Source organism: Neovison vison, chromosome 11 (assembly GCF_020171115.1).
Source record: "Neovison vison isolate M4711 chromosome 11, ASM_NN_V1, whole genome shotgun sequence".
Classification (NCBI taxonomy): domain Eukaryota; kingdom Metazoa; phylum Chordata; class Mammalia; order Carnivora; family Mustelidae; genus Neogale; species Neogale vison.
In genome coordinates this window covers 126,043,999-126,067,244 of record NC_058101.1, presented here as the reverse complement: position 1 = coordinate 126,067,244, position 23,246 = coordinate 126,043,999, and the positions used below count along the sequence as shown (strand labels likewise).

General features: G+C 38.6%; 1 protein-coding gene across 6 annotated transcripts in view; it reads right to left on the bottom strand.

Moving 5' to 3' along the window:
* Positions 1 to 20,278, bottom strand: part of GUCY1A1 (guanylate cyclase 1 soluble subunit alpha 1) — a 63,537-nt gene extending 43,259 nt beyond the window's left edge. Inside the window, exon 1 of one of the 6 annotated variants that reach the window (XM_044224667.1) lies at positions 19,997 to 20,278. The gene's annotated coding sequence lies outside the window, so the exon portion shown is untranslated. Of the gene's footprint in view, positions 1 to 18,393; positions 18,425 to 18,583; positions 18,607 to 18,938; positions 19,027 to 19,535; positions 19,642 to 19,734; positions 19,958 to 19,996 lie in introns of those variants that run through there. The other 5 variants (XM_044224668.1, XM_044224665.1, XM_044224666.1 and 2 more) reach the window with 5 other exon arrangements.
* Between the last annotated feature and the right edge of the window lie 2,968 nt (positions 20,279 to 23,246).

The following is a 23,246-nucleotide window of genomic DNA, read 5'->3' as shown; positions in this document are numbered from 1 at the left end:
GTGGGGCTGGGAGTGGGGGGCAGGGGCTGAGGGAGCGGGAGAAGCAGGCTCCTGGCTGAGCAGGAAGCCTCTTGCTGGTCTTCATCCCAGGACCCTGAGATCATGACCTGAGCCAAAAGGCAGATGCTTAACTGACTGAACCACCCAGGTGCCCAAAATCTTCAAAAATAAATAAATAAATTAATAAATTAATTAATAACAAGTAGGTATGTTTCCAGACTCAATCTAACTGGTCCATGTAGATCACAATTTATTCAATTTTTGACTTCCAATGAGTTATTTTTAAAAATTTTATTATTATTATTTTTTAACGATCTTATTCATTTGCCAGAGAGAGGGCACAAACAGGGGGAATGGCAGGCAGAGGAAGAAGCAGGCTCCCTGCTGAGCAAGGAGCCCCATGTGGGACTCAATTCCAGGATCCACGGATCATGACCTGAGGCAGACGCTTAACCAACTGAGCCACCCAGTAGTCCCTCCAATGAGTTATTTTATGCTGTAATCAAATGACAGAACGAATGGCTTGAACTCATCTGTTATAAACATGGAAGGGGTTAGGGTCACTGATTAAATCTTTATTATCGAATTCACTCAATCTTTTCATTTTATTTTCACTGGATCTTGTGTGTTTGTGCTATACAAATTGAGAAGAAAAGTGTTTCAAAATGTTTTCCTATATATTTTCCTTTCCTATTTTATTATTCTACCTTCACCAACTTATTTATTTTTTATTATTTCTTTCCTTTTTTCTTATTTATTGCTTACCTTTTTTGGAAAGGAGAAATCTTGTTATAGATAGAAATTTATGAAGTTTACTAAAGTGTGACAAAGAAGCCAATAAGGTATAGGTAATTACCTACCCTCTTTTCCCAGTTCTCTGTGAGAGTAGCTAAGTGAGAAACCACACGTTTTTTACAGTTCACTGCTCTTCAGGAGCACTGAGCCCAGCATCAGATATTATTTGGTATTCAATAAATATGAGCTAATGTCAATAAAATATACTAATATTAGGCCATTATTATATCTAATATAAAAAACAAAATAGTTTAAAAAAAGTTACAAAGTTGAAGTAAAATAAGGCTAATAAATTGGAGCCTATAAAATGTGTTGCTTCTTGAAAACAAGTTTTATAATGAAAGATTAATAAATGAACTTATAATTCAATCAATATTTATTGAGTTTCTGAAAAAGATAAAATTATTCCTTTCTTTAATTTTTTTCAAAGTCTAGTATGGGTGATAATATATTTTCATAAATGGCTATAATAAGAAGTGGAGGATAGGCACAGGCAGAAAAATAATGATATTAATAAGAAACATTGCTTTAAGGCAGTGGCAGCAAAAAGGAAGGGATAACTTCTTGGAATGCATGGAATTTGAGCTTAGTTTTGAAAGTGACTAGAGTTTGGCCATAAAGTCGTTAGCAAAAACTAAGCCCATAGAGGGAAAACAGTGTAAGTGAATGTGCGGAGTGAAGAAAGCTGTGGGAAAGGGCAGGAAAGGATGGGTTTTAGAGATATTATAAAATTAAAGTTGGCATCACGTGGCAAATGACTAGATCCGAGGAACAGGATGACTTTGAGGTTTTGTCTGGAAAGATAATGGTGCCATTAATAGAAAGAGGGAATAGAAGAAGGCTTGATAGAAGGAATATTGAATTCCGTTTTGTACACATGGATCTTGAATTATTAGCAGGGCATCTAGGTAGGGATATATTTGAAAATTGGAATATTTAATTAAGCATTAGAGACATGAGTGTGTGGTTCTCCACACTGAGAAAGCTCTTAAAGTTCACTTCAATTCAAACTGTTTAATGTCAAGGGCTGCAAGTAGAGAAAACTGCCAAATTCATTATCCTGGGGGAATATTCATATTTAAGAGTTAGAGAAGAATTGTTATGACTAAGACTGAGAAGTAGAAATCAGAAAACTGTGATGAGAATGGAAACAGAAGAGGACACAAGTTCAAAAAGAAGTGTATTTTGCTAGTCTGAAGAGGGAAAGGGGGTCTATTAGCTCAGTCCAATATAACAAAATATCATAGACTGGGGGCTTAAGCAGGAAACATTCATTTTTCACAGTTCTGGAAGCTGAAAGCTCAACATCAGATTCCAGCATGATTGGGTTCTGTAAAAGCTCTCTTCTCGGCTTGTACATGGCTACTTTCTCACTGTAGCCTAACATGGTGCAAGAAGAGAGAGAAAGAGCAAGTTCTCTGCTCTCTCTTCTTCTAAGGGTACTAATCCCATCATGAGGGTCTCACCTTCGGGACCTCACCTTATACCCAATCATCTCCCAAAGGCCCCAGCCTCCAAATACATTGGGTATTTTTAGAGCTGCAATGTATGAATTTGGGTGAGGACACACTTCAGCCCATAGCAGAAGAATTGAGAAAACGTCATCTGATTTTTAGATTAAAAAAACATTTATAGCTTTTATGAGACAAGTTTCCATAAAAATAGTAGAGTAAAGGTGAAAGGAACGAGGAATTATGGTGAGGAGAAACTACAGTGTGATCGATTACAGATGACATTGAGAAATACCAAGTTTGAAGGAAGGATTTTGAGAATGGGAAATCTCTTGTTCTTTATTTATGTATACTGGTAGTCTTCTATAAATAGAAATACTTATCCACATCTGTATCAAGTTAGCTTAGTCAAAGTACAGAGTCTTCACTTCTGATTAGATTATAGAAAATCACAAGAGACTCTCCTACTCCAGCCCCAAGAATGAAAACTTGCTAGATAAACTACATAATTATAGTTTTAAAAACTCTATCAGAGGGGGTCTGCATAAACTACAGTAAAAGTCGTACCACAATTAAAGACTTAACACTTTTTACTTTGATCAGAAATAAGGCAAAGATGCCTCCTCTCACCACACCTAATCAATTGTATTGAAGTTAGATCCTAGTCATTGCAATAAGAGAGAAAAATAAAAGACAAAGATTAGAGAGAGGTAAAACTGTCCCTGTTTGCTGTATGTATTTATGATAATTGTTCATGTAGGAATTCTCAAGGGATCTACCAAACATAAGCATATCGTGATATTGAAAGTTTAGGTTCAAATAATGGCAATAAAGCAAAATTGCAATAAAGTGAGTCAAGTGAATTTTAGGTTTACCAATGCAAATAGAAGTTATGTTTATACCATACTATAATCTATTAAGTATACAAAATCATTATGTCTAAAAAATGTACACATCTTAATTGAAAAGTACTTTAATTTTTTAGAGTTAGATTTAGATTTATTTATTTTAGAGTGCAGATGAGCGAGAGGGCAGGGTTTGGTGGGGAGGGGTGGGAGGAGAAGGAGAGAGAGAGAATCCCAAGCAGAACTCCCTGCTGGGCAAGAGCCACCCCCCATCAACGGAGAGCCTAATCCTACCACACCACAATCATGACCACAGCCAAAATCAACAGTTGGCAGCCTGACTGACTCAGCTATCCAGGCACCCCTGAAAAGTACTTCATTGCTAAAAAATGCTGTCATTTGAGCTTACAGTGCGTTGTAGTCAGTGATCACAGATCACCATAACAAATATAATAATGAAAAATTCTGAAATAATATGATCATTCCAAAATGTGACACAGATACACAAAGTCAGCAAATGCTGTTGGAAAAATATCTCTAGAAGACTTTCTGGATTTGGGGTTGCCACAAACTTTCAGTTTGTAAAAACACGGTATCTGTGAAGCACAATGAAGTGAAATGTGCCTTTAACAGGTAGAACTAAGAGGTGAATTTAGCAAAGCTGCAAATACAACTACGTATGGAAGTATGCCAATCTACAAAAATCTGTTGTAATTTCTGTACTAATAGTAGACAACTGGGAACTAATATTTTTAAAAATCCATATATAAGGGGAGCCTGGGTGGCTCAGTGGGTTAAGCCTCTGCCTTCAGCTCAGGTCATGATCCCAGGGTTCTGGGATCAAGCCCCACATCAGGCTCTCTGCTCCTTGCGGAGCCTGTTTCCTCCTCTCTCTCTGCCTGCCTCTCTGCCTACTTGTAATCTCTGTCAAATAAATAAATAAAATCTTTTAAAAAATCCATATATAATAATATCAATTAATATGAAATACTTAGGAATAAATCTAACCAAAGGTTTGCAAGACCTCTATACTGAAAACTACAAACCGTGTTCAGATAAAATAAGGAAGGCCAAAGAAATGCAGAGGTATATTATGCTTAATATTGTTAATGTACCAATTTCCCTAAATAATCTATAAATTTAAGGCAATCCCAATTAAAATCCTAGCTATCATTTTAGGAAAAAAATGATACTAGGATTTAATGGAATACATAGAATATAGAGAATAGCTAAATCAATACTAAAGAAGAAAAACAGCACTTAAAGATTTATATACCTTATTTAAAAATTATTATAAAGCTGAAGTAATTGAAAGAGTTTGGTCTTGGTTTGAAAGGAGTAACATAGAGATTAATGGACTAGCAAGCCCCAAAACAGATCCAGATTTGTGTATTCAATTATACAACCAACATATCAAGGCAATTCAATGAGGAGGGGAAAAAAAGACTTTTTCTATAAATGATGTTGGAACAACTGGATATGCATATGGAAAAAAAATGAACATTGATCCATATTTCATACCACATACAGAAATTAATTCTCTATGGATCACAGCCATAAATGTGGAGATTAAAATGATAATACTTGTAGAAGAAAACAGGAGAAAATCTTTGTGACCTTGTATGAGGCAAAGATGTTTAAATTAAAAAAACGAATCATGAAACATCAAAGAAAATAATAAATTAGACTTCATCAAAATTTTAAATGTTTTACTCTTCAAAAGATGCCATTAAATAAACAGAAAGCTAAGTCACACACTGGGAGAAAACATTTGCCACACATATATCAGCAAAGTAATTAAATCCAGAATATATAAATTTTACCATTAAGAAAGCAAACAATTCAATTAAAAACGGGCAAGAGATCTGAACAGATATTCCACCAAATAGATATATATATATGTGTGTGTGTATATATATATATATATATATATGAATAGCCCATAAATATCTCTTCCTGAGTTCAATAATATTAATTATAAAGCAAAAACCCATTGGAATGTCTAAATTTTAAAAGTTTGACAATGCCAAGACTTAGTGACGATGTGGGATAACTGGAATTTTTTAAATGCTGCTGGTGGGATTGTAAAAAGGAACAAGCACTTTGTAAAATAGTTTGGTGGTTTCTTAAAATGTTAAATATGCTTTCTCATACCACTCAGCTATCCCATTTCTAAGTATTCACCCAGAAAGAAAGGTAAACTTATTTTCAAACAATGACAGCAGTTTTGGGAGGAAAGGTGGTGGTAATAGTCAACACCTGGAAACAATTTAAATGTCTCCGATCATGGCAACAGATAAAAAGAAATGTTGTAATAGCCATACATGTAAAAGACTATTATTCTGCTGATACACACAACAAGGAAGATAAATCTCAAACTGTGTGAATGAGACCACACATACAAGAATACATTAACTTTCCACAAAATCTAGATACTGCAAACAAACCTGCAGGAACACAATGCAAATCAATGATCGCCTGGGGGACAAAGGAGGAGTGGGGAATTGACCGGAAAAAGACACAAGAAAACTTTTAAGGGGTGATAGAGATCTTAAAAATATTGATGCTGGTGGTGGTTTCACATGTGTATACATTTGTCAAATTGTATCCAACTTTGTATTTTATATATGTGAGATTTATTTATGTAAGTTACACACTGGCTAAGATGTTAAAAAAACAACAACAACAACAAAAAACAACAACAACAACAACAACAACAACAACTCAGTGGAGAACTCAGAGAAATCTAAATAACATAGGTTCCAAATAAATAAATAAATAAAATAACAGGCCTAGGGAGAGATGAAACTCATAGCTATTTTCATCCCAGATGAAGTGGTGGAAGGTGACAGAATCTCCCCACGGCAGAGGTCAAGAAAAGCTGATTAAATGTTTACCAACCTTTTAACTGTTGCAAGATAGATTAGAACTCAGTGACGCCCTACAATTTATACTGACTCAGCTCCATACTTGCAGTTTAATACACATGTGTGCATGTGTAAATAAAGCATATCTATTGAGAAACGGCTAGCAAAGAAAATGAAACAATCGGAAATACTAAAAATAAAAAAGACAATAGCAGCAATAAAAAATTCCACTTAATTGACTTAACATCAGAGGAAAGAATCAGTGAACTTGAAGTCAGGCGAACAGAAACAACCACAAGAGAATCACAAAGAGAATAAACTGCAAATAAATAAATAAATAAATAAAAATAGGAGAGCACCTGAAATCTATACAGAAGTATCAAAAGGTCTTTAGAGTCCCGGGTGGCGGGGGGGGGGGGGGGGGGGGGGGAGGTGAGGGGATGCAGGAAGAAGAAATATTTGCAATGGCTGAAAATAGTCCACATTTGATAACAGCATTAACTCACAGATCCAAGAAGTTCAGCAAATACCCATGCATGATAAATACAAAGAAAATCGCACCTAAGCATTTAGTTACCAAACTTCTGAAATTCAAACATAAAAAGAAAAAAAAGAAGAAAGAAAAAAAAAAAAGACAACCAGAGAATCATGGAAAGTAGCGAACAATGAAACAAAAATTTAAGAACCGAAGAAAGAAAACAAACAAGTTTGTTTCTCTTAAATTATACACCCAACAACAACAAAAAATTTTAAGAGTTAATACATATGAAAAAAAGAGTAGCCTAAACATTACAATCATAGCAACTTTAGACTGGTGGGAAATTTAAAGATATATTATTTTAATTTCACTGAAATTCTTTTTGCTTTGTTTTGTTTTAAAAATTTATTTATTTATTTATTTTGAGAGAGAGAGAGTAGGGTTGGATGGGCAGAGAGGAAAGAGAGTCCTTTTTCTTTTTTTAAAGATTATCTATTTATTTATTTGTCAGAGAGAGGGAGAGAGAGTGGCAGACAGAGGGAGATGCAGGCTTCCCACTGAGCAAGGAGCCCATCCAGGACTCCATCCCAGGACCCCTGGGATCATGACCTGAGCCCAAGGCAAATGTTTAACCAACTGAGCCACCCAGGTATCCCTAATTTAACCGAATTTCTATCAAAATTCTTTCAGATGCCTTAATTATCTCTTGTTTCATCCATATTTTTGGAAGTTCACAAGTCTTCGAAACCTAGCTCTAGAGTCTAAGTAGACTACTGTATAAACGAATACGCTATTGATCATAGGCAAAAGTCATTTACAAACCACCAGAAAATCTTTTCTACAGCCAGGAAAGCTGGTAAAACATAGTATTTAAGAGCATGGACTCCACCCACCCCTAACTGAAGGTATGACACTAAGTCAAATTACTTTTCCGCTTTTGACTCCATTTCCCCATCTGTACATTAAGTGATAACACAGAATATTTCTCAGGGGCTCAATAAAGCTTTCATTTTAATTCAGTTTTAACAATGCTTGCAATATAATGCGTATTTAATGAATGTTGACTCCTAGTTTCTGAAATTAGGTATAAAACTATTCTAGCACCTGTATGTTACATTGTTATAGGCTTGGTTGACCTAAAGCAGTAGTTCTCAGAGTATCATCTGCAAATTCTTGTGGATGCCCTGAGGCCCTTTAAAGGGCCTCATTTGCAACATTGCAACTCTTTTCATATCAGTACTGAGGTACAGGTGCCCTTTTCATTCTCATTCTCTCAAAGGTAATGAGTGCATCTTTCTAGAAGCTATACAACATCTAACAATGTCCTCATTTATCAGCTAACCAAATGTGTGCTTGTGTAGAATACTCTAAGGTAGTAGATTTAGTATAAAAATGTATGCATGTTCAGGGATTAACTTGGTTTGTTCTCAGAACTTCTGCTGTGTTCTTTCTGTGTTTCTCAGAAATCAATGGTTATACCTGCTATTATCTCCAGTAACTTCATCACTGTCCAACAAATCACTATTTTGAAATTTCTGAGTTTTTCTTGCACCTGCATGTAAACACAAAAAATAACTACACTTTTTTGTTTTTCGGTAATATTAAATTATGTTGTTTTCTAACTTGTAAATTTTCACTTAAACTGCTATGTTAGAATTTAATAATATGTATTCCAATTAAAAGGAAAATTTATTGGTATTTTTCATATATTTATGGGTGGATTCTTGGCTTGAAGACCTTCACAGCCTCCACACCACACCACAGCTGTATCTTCTATATCTGCCATGGTGAATTCGACAGCTTCCCAATACTTAAAAATTTTTTCTGGATGAGATTCATGGTGATATTGATGAATGTGATTTTTGGTTACTATATGATAAAACATAAAGTGTGTCAACATGTTAGGCCTGGCAAAGCTCAGTGAACCAGTATTTTCCAGTGACCATGATGTTTCAAAATCATGCATTAATAAAGATTCCTTCACAGAATCATGCATTAATAAAGATCCCTTCACAGAATATAGATTTTAATAGTTTCACGTCCCATACTGCAAGCAACCTTTAAGTTATGATCATTTTTCAAATTTTGAAATTTTTATACAAGAAAAATCTATAATTACCCAAAAATACTACTAAATGACTCCTCCCTTTTCAACTATGTATCAGAGGAAGGCTGGAATTTTTTCATATACTTCAACAAAAACAACCTGAATTTGTTAAATGTTAAAAAAATATATTACTTTTGGGGCACTGGGTTGCTCAGCTGGTTTAGTCTGACACTTGATTTCTGCTCTGGTCAGGATCTGAGAGCCCTGGGATCAAGCCCTGCATCAGTCTCATGCTGAGGGAGGAAACTGCTTAAGATTCTCTCTTTCCCTCTCCCTCTGCCCCTCCTCCCACTCACATTCTTTCTCTCTCTAAATAAATAAATAAAATCTTTAAAAAATATATTACTTTTTACATCAAAGAAGTATATAATGATTGTGGGTTCTTTTACCAAATACATAGTTAGAGCTTATAAATAATGTACTTTAGGTTTATATTTCACAAATCATTTGAATAACATCACTTCTTTCTTCCACAGCATTTACCTTAATGTCACACTAATCTGTATTCAGTATCCTTGTCTCTGATACTGGACAAGAAAGTGTATTTCCTCTTCAAAGTCTATGTACTGTTCTGGACTCCATCACTACATGCTTTCTCTAGGACCTTTCTTTATAATTACTCAACCTAAACTTCCCTTAAAATCTTCCCTCTTTCTTCTACCTGAATTCTTCAATGTATCCATCCATCCATCCATTTGTTCATATACCCTAGAAATATTTATTCAGCATCTATGACTACTTTCTAAGAGATGAGATTTCAGAAACCCAGAACAAAAAGCAATAAAAATAAACCAGCTCTAGACCTTTAAAGAATGTTTCATGTAGGGAATCGGATGTGGATAGACTAAAAGCACACAAATTCAGTTAAAGTGTGATCTCTCATGACATGTGACAGAAAGAAAATCTGCACCCATTTTTTTTAATGATTTTATTGATTTATTTGACAGAGAGAGACACAGTGAGAGAGGAAACACAAGCAAGGGGAGTGGGAGAGGGAGAAACAGGCTTCCCGCCTAGCAAGGAGCCTGATGCAGGGCTGGATCCCAGGACCCTGGGATCATGACCTGAGCTGGAAAGCAGACGCTTAACAACGGAGTCACCCAGTGCCCCAGAAAATCTGCATCTAAATATGACACGGTACACTGGTAAAGGCTTCCTCAAGAAAAGACTTAATCTGCATCTTCTAGAATAAGTATGAAACAACAAGGCATAGAAAACAAGAAAGGTATTCCAAAAAGAAGAAAAAGATGTGTAGAAGACAATGACAGAAACAAACAAAAAGAGCCTGGTGACCAATTCCATAACACAGAATTCAAGTAAGAGAATAACCAAGACATTGACCAGCAAAGTTAGACAGTAAAGTAAGTAAGGCTGGCAGACTACTTGAAATTATGAACACTGCATGATCTCGACAGCACTTAACATGGTTTTTAATACATGGCATGCAGCAAATTCTTGATACTCAAACAATGACCAGTGATTATTTACCAAGGACAGTTAATGTAAAGAAACAGAGCTAAACACCATTTTACCGTGTGTAAAACAGACTGTGACAACCTACAGCTACCAATTTCCACTATGTACTGAAACAGATCCAATATTAAGATAAATATAACTAAACTGATGTTAATCTGCTTTAATGTAGGTGAGGAAAACATCCTAAGCACCCCCAGTTAGGATAGGGAACAAAAGTGTAAAGAAACAACTCTTTTCAGGACCCTAAACTTTTTTTTTTAACCTTCAGCTTCCTGTCTGAACACCATATTGTCCCCAGTGTACCCTACTTGTAGCTACCTTTCTCATTTAGGCACTACATGCTAGGTCTTTCAGTTTTCTTTTTCTCTTGCATTTGAAGGTCTATGGTCCAAGAAACCATACTCTTGCTTGAAGGTACAAGGCCACATAATAAATGTGAATTTTGCTATTGGGGAAACAAGGTAATGCTGTTCTTCCCAGTAAAACAGTTATACCAGGACCTCCTAAAGATAAAATCCAAAGGACTACATTGATCCAAAGCAGTTGTCCCTAGGAGATGACCAGTGGAAGAAAAACTTTTGTGGTAGATGGCCTATGATACCTCTCAAATGCAACCATCTTACCCTTGGCCAAGCTATCAAATGAGATGCAGGTGGTAATCCAGTCTAAATCAGGATAAATTCTTATAGCTTCAAAGGGTGGCAGAGAAAGAGGAGATGCGGAAAGCTAACAAATTAGGTTCGGATAATTTGCTATCTATCCCAGGAATAGGCTGTCTGAAGAAAGATCGCAGCTCTCCTATATACGGCATCTGATTTTTCAAGAGCATAAGACAACACACACGACAAGAGCTTAAGAGTTACTCTAAGCCAGTCACTGGAGAAAAGAACCAGAAATAGATGTGCACAGCACGTTAAATTGTTATTTGGGAGTAGAGGTGGACGAAGAAGAATGTTGCTTACAGTTAGTGACTGTGAATATTTTAAAACACTTAAAAAATGGAATTTTAGCCAAAGAGTCTTCACTGGGAAAAGTCTTTTGTTAATCACATTTACAAATTAATACTAATCTATTGTAAGAATATCTTGTTTTAAATTTTGATATATCAAGTACTGACAAGGTTAATGTGTTTATCCACATCTCTTCCATGTTACAGTTCTAATCCCCTAAATACTCCACCCATTGTGCTATCTTGATTAAATTTTATGCTCACAAATATATGACTCAAAAGTTTATATTATACCAATGGAACACTGAAATTCCTCACCCTGTGTGTTACTAACTCAATAATATAAACCACGTAACATTTTACAACTTTAATAATAGAGAGTATCTGAAGCTGTAAAATGATTGAAAATTGAGAACAATTAGCAGCTACAACGTCCTTCAAATAAAATTAGACTAGTAAAAGAACAAAACTTCTCTAATAAAACGAATGGCATTAAAGTTACAGGGTCTTCTCAACCTCACACATGGAAACACTGGATGCAAGGTAAGGAGCCAAATAATTTCCTCGTTAAATCTAGAAAAGCATATCAAATTTTGAATAGTTTGAATTGATTTACGAAGGTTTAATTAAAAGTTATGCATGTGCTGCATCCTGTCCTTAAACTCAAAAAAACAAGATAGTTCTACATTCCCTAATAAAGCCAAAACTCAGCCTGGCATCCTGGTCTTTTGTAATCTAACCTCTCTTTACCTTAAATCTTTTTATAAATATGCCCCAACATAGCCTCATCACTCCAAGCAGGCCTGTATCATATGACACATTTTTACTGAGTGCTGAGGATCCATGGGGCACTTCTATTAGGTGTCTATGACTAGAATGAGAACTAGGCAGAAATGGTACCTCCTGCCACGAATAGGAGGGTACTGGTGAAAACAGGCAATTCAACAAGCAATTACGGGGTAGTATAATAATATGATGGGAAAGCACAGGGCATTGAAGGAAAAGCATAATAAAGCACTTAACTCACTCTGGAAGGTCAAGAAAGTTTCTGAGAAGTAGAGCCTAGTTTGAGATTATGAGGTTGATTAGGAATGGGCTTCCCGAAAACCGAGCAAAGGAAAAAGAGATCTAGAAATGGAGGGAGAGGTAGTAATAGTATTTTCCACAAAGGAATACTTCAAAGCTGTGCTTGAGGAGACCTTCTGTTACCCCTTCTCCCTCCAGACCCTGGTTCCTCATGGACATGCACGCACGTGGACGCACAGGCGCGCACCCCACGCTCAGCCCACTCGCCCGCTTGCGGCTCTGCGCCTCTCCTGTTCTCTGCCCAGAGCACCCTTCCCACTCTTCTCTATATTTAAATCCTACAGGTCCTGCAAAGTCCCACATCAGTCCTCTTTCAAAATCTCAACGAAGAGCCGGATCTTCTCTAGAGAGCCTTCAGTATTTCCATCCTGCCAAGTTCCCTCCTTTAAGTTCTTCAGACCTCCCTAAAAAGGCACCGCGGATATTAAGCTCATTTGTAAACGTTGCTGTGTGTAATTTTGAGACTACTGCTGGGTTCTGTTATCTCTACATGCAGACTTCAAATTCCCTCAAGTCAGCGACTGTGTCGTAAACTGTGCTGGTATGTGGCCCAGTGACAAACATAATCCAAAATAAACCTTAATGCGAGAAATAGCAAAAAGAGACTGAGACTCTGAGAAGACTGTCATAAAATATAAAATAACCTGAATCCTCCAAAAATCATAAATTAAAAAAAAAGTTCTTCCAATTCTTTTATCTTTCAGATAAAGTGGAGATAATGGCATTTATTTGGGTCTAGGAAGGGTTCAAGGACTTGCAGGGGAGGTGAGGAAATTCAAAAGATGGTGCAGAACTGGTCAAGCAGAATTACTCTATTTTTGTTTTGTTTCATCTCTGTTCCTCAAGAAAACAATATTCATACTGGCAAAAGTAAGACCAAAATCAAAATAACAAATTTAAGGCCCAAGGTATAGAATGATATTAAATATTCTAAACGAGTTTAAATCTACTCATGTGAAGGAACCGCATTACAAAGTACTGAAAGCATCTGTGGATGAAATAAGGGACTAGTTAAAATCATATTTAAAAATATTACAATGAAGAGAAGGGTAGGTAGAAAAGGAAGAATCCAGCCATTGTCTCAGTTTTCAAAATAGAGAAGGTGATTCCATGAACTCTAGCCTAGAGAGCTTGACATTCCCTATAGGTATGATTCACAAGAGATTTGTAAAACTATGGTATGTGAGTATTCAGAATGTGGGGTGTTGTTACCTACAAGATAGTGAAGGGTCACAGGGAGCATATCATTACATAAAAATAATAATTTGGTATCTATTCCGCAGAAAGTGGAAATGCATTTTTCCAAGGAATTTGACCACATCTGTCACAGTATACTCCTGGGCTACACAAAGGAATGTAAATACCAAAGATAGAGAATTAGTTGAGGATATAATTGGGGGGGGGACATCCTCATAAAGAGGACTACTAATTCACAGACTAATGTAAAGCAAGAAGAAGGTGTCCAGGATCTAGGATCGTGCCAGATGTCCCTCCAGTGCAGCATTTTGCAGTTATTTGGATGAAGATCTTAACTGGATCCTAATCAAATCTATTAATGCCACTAAATTGGGAAGAATGGCTAAACTTTATCAAGGAATTAGAATCCAAAAATACCTTGACCTTTTGGAACAACAGACTAAAGGTAAAGATCAAATTTAATTGCAGTAAGTATTTTTAAAAATCCCAACTCAAATGGCCAAATGCACAACTGTGGAGAAGTATATCTGCATCAGAGTATGGATAAAAGGATGCATAATTAAACAGTGTAGTGTGGATGCAAAAAAAAAAGTGGGGGAAAGACAGATTAGAGTTAGGATGAGTAGTATACAGTATCCAGAGGATGTAACCAGATATATTCAATGATATCAGTCCACTCATCTATGTTCAGCTCGAGGGACCACACTTGAAGAAAAATAGGAGAGTATCCAAAAGAGAAATTCCCTGATGATGATGAGACTTTCAAGGCATATCAAATACAGATGAGTTGAAGGAACTGGATGGGACCCATAGAGACCCAAGAGTTGTCATATATAAAAGCCTTTTGTATGAGTACTCTAAGAGGTAATAATCAGCACATAAATATTACAGAGATAAATATATTGTTCAATATAAGAAGAGAGTTCTTATGCTCAGGATGGGTCAAATAAAGAAATGCCTCCTAAGTTCCAAATGAATCTTGATAAATGGTTTGCCTAAGTTGAACTTCATATTCTCTGTGAATATGGAAATAGGGTCATCTGCTAAGAATGAAAAGAGTAAGGCTAAAGTGGGCAGATTGGAAAATCTGGAAAAATCTGGAACAAGTACTATGGAGAATTTGATATGGAATTATCCAAGAGAGGATAAAATAGCTTCCTAGCACTGTTAACCACCTCTTATTTTTTTTTTTAAAGATTTTATTTATTTATTATTTGAGAGAGAGAGACTGAGAGGGATATGAGTGGGAGGAGAGGGAGAGGGAGAAGCAGACGCCCGTGAGGCAGGGAGTCCGAGGTGGGACTTGATCCCAGGACACTTAGTTTATGACCTGAGTCATAAGCAGACACTTAACCTCTAGAACCACCCAGGTACCCTACTAACCAGCTCTTAAGCTGAAGTTAGAGTAAATCAGATTCTGGTAGCTCTGGTGGCAAGAGATCTGAAGTCTGGAGCAGAGTTGACATTGCCGTTCAAGATGAGTGTGGTAAGTAAAGAGGAAAACATGAGAAAATTGGGGGTGCCCAACTAACAGTGATGGGAGAGAAGGGTGTTGGGCAGTAATGAGTGAGTGGAATTAGGGGAGGGGGAGGCATAAGATGTTGTTGGTAAGAAATATGAAATGCTTGGCTTTTGGTCCAGCTGGGGCAACCCTGAGGGATAAGAAGGCCTGAAGGGGGTCATGATCCTAGGGTTCTGGGATCAAGCCCCGCGTCGGGCTCTCTGCTCCGCAGGGAACCTGCTTTCTCCCCTCTCTCTCTCTGCCTGCCTCTCTGCCTACTTGTGATTTCTCTCTGTCAAATAAATAAAAAAATCTTTAAAAAAAATATTTAAAAGAAGGCCTGAAGGGGTGAATACTAGTGGACCCCCACTGGGAGGTCGAGCAGGTTAGGGTCCTCTGAAAGCCAAATCATAGATGTTGAATGAAGCCCTGAACAACCTCCCATTATTTTAAGTTTCCCAAGGAAAGCAGAATGTTCAGGAGGTCAAAAAGCACTGGTAATGGGGGCAGGGTAACACAAGTTAAAGATGTAAATTAAAAAAACAAAGGGTAGGGGCGCCTGGGTGGCTCAGTGGTTTAAAGCCTCTGCCTTAGGCTCAGGTCATGGTCCCACGGTCCTGGAATCGAGCCCCGCATCGGGCTCTCTGCTCGGCAGGGAGCCTGCTTTCCCCCTCTCTCTCTGTCTGCCTCTCTGCCTACTTGTGATCTCTGTCTGTCAAATAAATAAATAAAATCTTAAAAACAAACAAACAAACAAAAGGTAATTGGACAATGGTGAAAGAAACAGCAGTTTACAAGCAGTTCTGAACAGGCTGAAAGCTATATGAGAAAAGAGCACAGCAAAATCTCTCGATGATCAAGACCAGAATATTCCACAGGGCGTCAGTGCAAGACGAGTATTTCTTTTAAAAAAATTGTATTCTTAAACAGAATTTAAAAACAAAAACAAAAACACCTTAATGCAACAATTACAAAGACAACACAATTAATCTTATTAGATACCTACTGTGTGCCAGGCTATGGACCCAGTGATGAGTATCCTGAAAGAGATATGAGTTTGGTAGGCAATACAGGCATATTTACAGGTATTTTTAATGTAATGCCCCATAGAAAAAGGAGACATGTAGATAGGTCAGACCTGGAAGAAAATTCAGGATTAAGAAGTTTTTTTTTCTGGTCTGCTCAACTTCCTTTCCCCAGGGTGTTCATTCCCAAAGCCATTGTCTTCTGTTGGCTTCTTGCTAATTCCTACTGTGGTGAGTAGGAGGAGGTGGTATGTGAGTTAATTAAATTGAGTTGCCTTTGATTTTCTGAAAGGGAGGGTTCATTTTATAAAATTAGTATTAATTTCCAGAAAGCATTTTGAGTAAGTGATAGGAGTAACTACAAGTAACTACAAGAAGTAGTTGTAGCAAGGGTAACCATGCCCCAGAGACCCTCAAGTTTTATAAAGCATTCATTCTTTCCTACTGTAGGCTGAGGAGGGAGCTTACCTACAGCTCTACACTCCTTGCAAATAATTCTATTCATACTGTATAACCCTCATGACTATAGGAAGATAAAATCTGTTGGCCTGAACCCAAGAGAGAGAAAAGAATATGAAATAGGTCAGACACTTCCAAACTGTTTGAGAGAAATAAAATAAGCAAATGTGATTCAGGATAGTCAAAACAGTATTCTAACCCCAAATAAGTCAACGAGTCTATGGACAACCAAATTTGTTCATATAAAGACCTAAAAATTGTCAAAAATTCTTCTTGTATCAGGTCAAGGTAGAGATACTCAAAACTATTGCATAGGGCACCTAATAAATACTTATTGAATAAGCCTAGAGACTAAAACCTAAAATTATTGTTATTTTATGAAATAAAATATCCTTTTTCCAATAAAATATCTTTATTGTTATTTTATGAAATAAAATATCTATTTTATGAAATAAAATATCTGCAAATATGCAGAAAAGTAATTAGTAGTATTTAAGAAAAGTAGCTTGGGTGAATATCTATAATTAAATGGTATAAAAATCAGTGCCATAAAAGTTATGTATTTCAGCAAAAAAAAAAAGAAAAGCTAAGCAACTTGCTGGCAGATCTGACATATAGAAAATATTCTCAATATCTAATTTTCCCCCCCAAATTTTTCCCATCAGTAACATACTTTTTGGTTTATTCAAATACTGCTTTAGCTTTCTACTTCTCCTTCCTTGGAGAAATTAATTCTTAAGGCAAATTTGATTTTAACTAGAGATTTTTTGGGTACTGATATTATTTTTAAAAAAAATCAATATTCTCCTCCCTACAGTCATTATTGTTAGCAAATGTAATCTACAAATGTAAATACAGGATTTAATCTCCCTGATATGGTTTCTGACAAAATTCAAGGTTATCCAATTTTAATTTATAAGAAAACAAACAAACCTGGTATTAACTAAAGATTTAAGTATTTTTGTTTCAAAAATATCTATGACACAACAGTTGACATTTAGGCACAATAATATTTTATTGATGTATTTATAACAGAAGTAATTTAATTTTAGTTATTACTTCTTTAGTTTTTGGTGCAATATTAAAACAGTTTTTCAAAATAATGCCTTAAAATAAGATTGTTTCATAAACCATAGTTATAAGAACTATAAGGACTAAGGCTTATGAAGTTGCCCACATTTCTCTTTCCTTTGCTGTTGCCAGATGTAAGTCAAATACCTTTACATTTTCTTCCACATTCTCTAAATGACAGAAAACTATCTTAGATATGTTATACCATCTAAAACAAGACATCTAAAACCAAGGCCTCTAAGGGATTACTTATATTCACACACTTTGAAACACCACACCAAGTATAAGTATATTTCTGTTTGGTTTCAAATAGAGAAAAATAGAATTAAAAAAAAAAATTTTCTGTGTCATACTAGCAAGAGATCTTACAGTACTAGCAGAAACAGAATTTACCTATTTATGTATCACAAATTTCTACTAAATAAAGTTCCTCTACCTAAGTTTCCTGATACATTTAAAAACACACAAGGGGGCCTATCTTACATGAAATGTTTAATTATTGTAACATGAGTTATTCAAGATTTGTTCCTACCATTTTATGTCTGCAGGCTTTATGTAGAAAGCCTATTGTTTTGACAAGAAAAAGTAAAGCTTTTATATTTTAACTTTGTAGTTAGTTTCCTATTGGGTCAAAAATCCCTATGTATATCTGAGGACTCTGACCCACCGCCCTAAAATGCAGGGACTCAAATGTTTACATACAATATCAAGGGCTTCGTGACTCCTTGACAGAGATCTACAGACTCAATCGCTTAAGAACTTAACGAACACAGACTACACAGAGTCTCACCTAAAGAGTAATGAAGCTTATAGGGCTTTTTGACAAATTAAAGTTTGCTTTGGAATTTCAGATTTTCAGATTGTTGTTATATTTTTACTGTTACTGATTTTTTTACCACTCTTCATAGTAAAGCACTTGACAGGACCACTCCTGAAGAAAAATACAGCCATTTTAGGAAAAGCAACAGATTACTTCCACACTATGAACCAAGCTATAAAAACCTCTATCATTAAGTGCTTCAATGTTTATGTACGTAACCAGAGGGTTAATGATGCTCCCACCAAGACTAGTTCAAGTATACTTACTTGGGAGACAAAGATATCACCATCGGAAGACTGATCCTGGAAAATCACTACTGATACAGAATAAATGTGTGCGCGCGCGCGCACACACACACACACACACACACAATATGGCCTGTTGTATTTAAAACTCAGAGTTTTCAGAACCTTGGAAACCCGGGGCCTCTGACCAGTTACCATGAAGGCGTCCAACCTGTATTACTTCGGAAGATGAGAACTGCTCATCGAGTGCAAAAGGAAGAACCACAGGAAATAAGTGAGCAAAAGAAAGACGCATGAAATCCATAGCCTGAAATCACATGACCACGAATCACTGCAGCCCCTCACACAAATGCCACGGTGAGGCCGCTTAGCTCAGCAGGAACAGGCTGCAGGCACAGCCTCGACGCGCAGAGACAGCCCTGATCCCCAGCTCACCATTTCCCCAAGTGCCGCGGTCTTAATGAGAACAGAAAATTGGTCTACCAGATTAGACCGCGCGCGCGTACACACACACACACACACACACTCTCTCTCTCTTTCTCTCTCTCTCTCTCTCTCTCTCTTACTCTTCGGTTCAGCCCGAGCAGCCCCGCTGGAAGTTTGCTGGTTGCTTTCTCTAAGCAATTCTGCTATCGTAGCGGTTTGCTCCCTACAAGGGCGAATGGCTCGCCCACGCAGCAGCCGGCGGGGTGAAGTTGCGGTGAAGCCCGGGCGCGGCCTCGAGCCCCGGCCGGCTCTAAGGTCCCGGCCGCCCTTTGCTGCAGCAGCTGACCCTCGCGTGCGCCCAAGGCCCCGGCACCCCGGCCGTGGGAGAGCAGCTGCCCCAGCGCGCCCGGCGCGTTCTCACGCCCTGGCTTTCCGAGCGCCGGCGCTGGCGCTGCACGGCCCGGCACCCACCCCCTTCAGTCCTCTTCCCTTGGGCCCCGCAAACCGCCCCCCTCCTCCCGAGCCCCGAGCAGGGCCCCCCGGGCGCCGTCTCCTTTGCTCCTTTGCTCCTCCCCAGCGTGGGAACCGGGCTCCGGCCCCCAGGGGCCGAGCAGCTGGGAGCGCACAGAAGTCTTCCCAGGGAGGGGTAAGGGGATGAGCCCAGGCCACCGGCCGGGGGCGAAGGACTGCCTCTCTGGGGGAACCCCGAGCCGCGTGGGCATGCAGAGACCACTTACTCGTTGGCTTCCCAGACCCGGCGGCTGCGTTTCCGGATCTCGGGCAGCTCCCGGGCGCGCCCGGCAAATCCCCACTGCGAACGCGGAAAGACAGTGGGCGTCAGGGACAGGAGAGGGTGAGCGGGAGAAGGGACCCTGCAGCCGCACCTGTCAGTTCGGGTGCGAGTGCATCCACCAAACGCGCGACCGCGGTACTCACACTTGGGCTCACTCCTGTCTACCTGCTCAACAGGCTGGGCGGGACGCGACGTGCCTTGCAAACCGGATTCCCCGCTCTGCTCCCAAACAGTCAGCTCTGGCCGGGGTCCCTCCCTGTCTCTGTTATCTCTCTTCCTCTCCCTGACGACTCCAAACGATCCCTTATAATCCCTTTCCCTACTGCATTCAATCAAGTTCTTGTCAGAATCCTTCCCCTTCCCTGCACCGAAAGACTGAAAAAGAAAGTAGCGACTAAAACCAACCATGGTGAGGTCACTGGGGTCTGGGTCCCGCTGATGTGCTCGCGACGCTCCCTGCCCCCTGTCCCCAGCCTCCAGCCCCCCAAACTCCGGGCAGGTGTCCGTCGCCTGGGGCGGCTCCAGGCTGCTCTTGGCCTTTTGGCCTCGCGTTTAGCGCTGCTAAAGAGTCGGTAAACTGCAAAGAAACCTGCTTTGGAAAATATGCTCTGTGTTAGAGTCCCACCCACTACGCCCAGGCTAGGGCAGGGGAACTGAGTCCTGGCCTCTCTCCAGCCGCTAAGTCGCCAGCCCGCAGTTACAGTGTGGAGACAGAGAGAAGGGACAGGGACAAAGGAAAGGAAACAAAAAAGGGAGGAAACCCAAGGAAAATTTGGCTCACTTAGGAAAAAAAAAAAAAATCTGCACTATGCGCTCATCAAGAAAAACTGTCGTTCACAGTAGTTAAAACCTCCAACATTTCTACTGGGAAGTTAATACCAAATGGATGGTTTTCTTTTCCTGTTTTACAGATTTTAAAGCCAATCTAAGGCTCTGCAAATGCGATTCTGCGGTTGCAAAGCTTATGCATCTTCCCAGTAAAGTCCTGATTCTGCTTGGTTCAGTGCATTTAATTCTGGTGGTGGTGGTGGTGGTGGTGGTGGTGTGTGTGACAGAGAGAAAGAGAGAGAGAGAGAGAATTCCAGCACAGAAAAGTGAGTTCTGATATTCATTTTGGGTCAGTTTTCCGACTTAAAAAAAATCTCATTATGCTGTTTCATTGTGAATCCATAATTAATGCTGATTATTATGTGTTCCTTCTTTAAACCCAGGACCACCACTGTGCACTAATTAATTCTGCAGTAGGTGACTATGTCAGCCTTGTGGGATTGTCTCAGGTTATCTCAGGGAGAAATCAAGAACAGGAAGAACTAGAAAACCAGTTAAGTAGAGGTATGCAAACAATAGTTTTAAATAATCAAATATGATAGAAACATAACATATTAAGAGGACTAAGGGTCTTTCTTGTGTCTATTTAGAAAGCAGAAAAAAATTTTTACAACTGTATTATATTTTACAACTGCATATATATTTTCACAACTGAATTATACCTTATGATGTATGAGTATTGGGAGAACAACTACATATGCACCCTTCGCCTTTTGTATCTATAATCCCCTGTAGCTCACAAGCTTTGAAGACATTCTTCAGAGCAATCTGAAATACTACCCAGGCTATAGTCCTCAGGGAGACAATGAATAACGAACGCATTGATGAACCTACCTAATGAGCGTGGCTTTCTTTCAGTGGACAACATAATTGAGAGAGAATTTCTTACTATTTTCTTTCTCCTTCCCTTTATTTTTTTTTTCATTTATTTATTTTCAGCATAACAGTATCATTATTTTTTCACCACACCCAGTGCTCCATGCAATCCGTGCCCTCTATAATACCCACCACCTGTTACCCCAACCTCCCACCCCGCCCCCGCCACTTCAAACCCCTCAGATTGATTTTCAGAGTCCATAGTCTCTCATGATTCATCTCCCCTTCCAATTTACCCCAACCCCCTTCTCTCTAACTCCCCATGTCCTCCATGCTTTTTGTTATGCTCCATAAATAAGTGAAATCATATGATAACTGCTTGACTTATTTCACTCAGCATAATCTCTTCCAGTCCCGTCCATGTTGCTACAAAAGTTGGGTATTCGTCCTTTCTGAAGGAGGCATAATACTCCAGAGTGTATATGGACCATATCTTCCTTATCCACTCATCTGTTGAAGGGCATCTTGGTTCTTTCCACAGTTTGGCGACCGTGGCCATTGCTACTATAAACGTTGGGGTACAGATGGCCCTTCTTTTCACTATATCTGTATCTTTGAGGTAAATACCCAGGAGTGCAATTGCAGGGTCATAGGGAAGTTCTATTTTTTTTTTTTAAAGATTATTTATTTATTTATTTGACAGAGAGAGATTACAAGTAGGCAGAGAGGCAGGCAGAGAGAGAGAGGAGGAAGCAGGCTCCCTGCTGAGCAGAGAGCACGATGCGGGACTCGATCCCAGGACCCTGGGATCATGACCTGAGCCGAAGGCAGCGGCTTAACCCACTGAGCCACCCAGGCGCCCCCTATTTTTAATTTCTTGAGGAATCTCCACACTGTTCTCCAAAGAGGCTGCACCAACTTGCATTCCCACCAACACTGTAGGAGGGTTCCCCTTTCTCTACATCCTCTCCAACACATGTTGTTTCCTGTCTTGCTAATTTTGGCCATTCTAACTGGTGTAAGGTGATATCTCAATGTAGTTTTTGAATCTCCCTGATGGCTAGTGATGATGAACATTTTTTCATGTGTCTGACAGCCATTTGTATGTCTTTATTGGAGAAGTGTCTGTCCATATCTTCTGCCCATTTTTTGATATGATTGTCTGTTTTTTGTGTGTTGAGTTTGAGGAGTTCATTATAGATCCTGGATATCAACCTTTTGTCTGTACTGTCATTTGCAAATATCTTCTCCCATTCCGTGGGTTGCCTCTTTGTTTTCTTGACTGTTTCCTTTGCTGTGCAGAACCTTTTGATTTTGATGAAGTCCCAAAAGTTCATCTTTGCTTTTGTTTCCTTTGCCTTTGGAGACATACTTTGAAAGAAGTTGCTGTGGCTGATACCGAAGAGGTTACTGCCTATGTTCTCCTCTAGGATTCTGACAGATTTCTGTCTCACATTGAGGTCTTTTATCCATTTTGAATTTATCTTTGTGTACAGTGTAAGAGAATGGTCGAGTTTCATTCTTCTACATATAGCTGCCCAGTTTTCCCAGCACCATTTATTGAAGAGACTGTCTGTTTTCCACTGTATATTTTTTCCTGTTTTGTCGAAGATTATTTGACCATAGAGTTGAGGGTTCCACATCTGGGCTCTCTACTCTGTTCCACTGGTCTATGTGTCTGTTTTTATGCCAGTACCATGCTGTCTTGGTGATCACAGCTTTGTAGTAAAGCTTGAAATCAGGTAACGTGATGCCCCAGTTTTATTTTTGTTTTTCAACATTTCCTTAGCGATTCGGGGTCTCTTCTGATATCATACAAATTTTAGGATTATTTGCTCCAGCTCTTTGAAGAATACTGGTCGAATTTTGATCGGAATAGCATTAAAAGTATAGATTGCTCTAGGCAGTATAGACATTTTAACAATGTTTATTCTTCCGATCCAAGAGCATGGAATGGTCTTCCATCTTTTTGTGTCTTCTTCAATGTCTTTCATGAGTGTTCTGTACTTCC